Source organism: Mustela putorius, unplaced genomic scaffold (assembly GCF_011764305.1).
Source record: "Mustela putorius furo isolate JIRA1106 unplaced genomic scaffold, ASM1176430v1.1 tig00003855_pilon_pilon_pilon, whole genome shotgun sequence".
NCBI classification, from domain to species: domain Eukaryota; kingdom Metazoa; phylum Chordata; class Mammalia; order Carnivora; family Mustelidae; genus Mustela; species Mustela putorius.
Window position 1 is genome coordinate 1 of NW_025422007.1, and position 1,380 is coordinate 1,380.

At 37.9% G+C, this 1,380-nt stretch overlaps 1 pseudogene; it reads left to right on the plus strand.

Annotated features, from left to right (window-relative positions):
* Nucleotides 1-504: 504 nt before the first annotated feature.
* LOC123387552 lies at nt 505-894 on the plus strand (annotated as a pseudogene).
* The last annotated feature ends 486 nt before the right edge of the window (nt 895-1,380 follow it).

The window sequence follows — 1,380 nt, forward strand, 5'->3', positions numbered from 1 at the left end:
ATTGTGATAGTAACAGTGAGTCATGAGGGTGTATTCACTTGTGTGTCTCCTTCAATAGTTTCTGAATTCCTTGATGTCAAAGTCACAGTCTTTATCTCCACATTCTCCAGAGAGAGGGAGCAACAAGTGTTGCACTTTTAATTCCCAGATCAGCAGTGATGAGAGCATAGCATTATTTACACTCTTTCCAATAGATTCTGCTTAGCTCTTTCAAGATGAAAGCTAAGCAAAACTCTCCTTTCTCACCACTTTGTCATCCTTACCCTTACAGGCATGAAAATGGAAATTCTTCCCTGTTATGGGAAGATAATGTTGCTATGGTTATAAAGGTAAGTAGATTTATCAAAATAATTCGAAACATGATTCTCCATTATGGTTAGTGATTGCAGGGACAGGTTGACATGAAAACACTCAACTTTTTTTTTTTCTTCTCATTTGCTATTTCTTCAATTTCTATATAAAAAGCTTCATGTCCTTTCTCTTCTCTCTCTCCCGGCCATTTTGGCAGCTGCTCTTGGTTGGGGCCATCCCGCACCTAAGACAGGAAGATGGTGGCCACAAAGAAGACGAAAAAGTGCTGGAGTCCATCAACTCCAGGTTCCAGCTCGTTATAAAAGTGGAAAATACGTGCTGGAGGTACAAGCAGACTCTGAAAATGATCAGACACGGCAAAGCGAAGCTGGTCATCCTCGCCAACAACTGCCCGGCTTGAGGAAATCTGAAATAGAATACTATGCCATGTTGGCCAAAACTGGTGTCCATCACTACAGTGGCGATAATATTGAATTGGGCACGGCATGTGGGAAATACTACAGAGTATGCACGCTGGCTATCAATGATCCAGGTGATTCTGTTATCATTAGAAGCATGCCAGAACAGACTGGTGAAAAGTAAATCACATGGAATTTTTCTTTAATAAAACTGGCCACAGTTTGTTTAAAAAAAAAGAAAAAGCTTCATGTTGTACATACTAACAAAACTCTATCTCCAGGATGATTAGGTATGCTATAATTTGGAAATTTATGAGTTATATATTTCATGTATATATGTACATATATCCTGATACTGACTACATAATATTTTTCCTCTAGAAGGCTTTGGATAGGGTAGTTGAAGTGAGGGAGAAGAGGGAATTCATGTTGACACTTTCCATAACCTGTTCTTTCTTCAGTATGATCGTGTATTTTAAGTCTTAATGATCCTATCATATCAATTCATGATATACCATTTTAGAACCTAATGAGAATAAAATTCTTGGCCCATAATAATGTAATAATAATAAGCTTTACACGACAACTTCGCTGTTTGAATTATAGTGATAAAGAAAGTGAACCATCTCTCTCTCTTTTTATCCTCTTGCCTCAGCAAGATGGAATAACC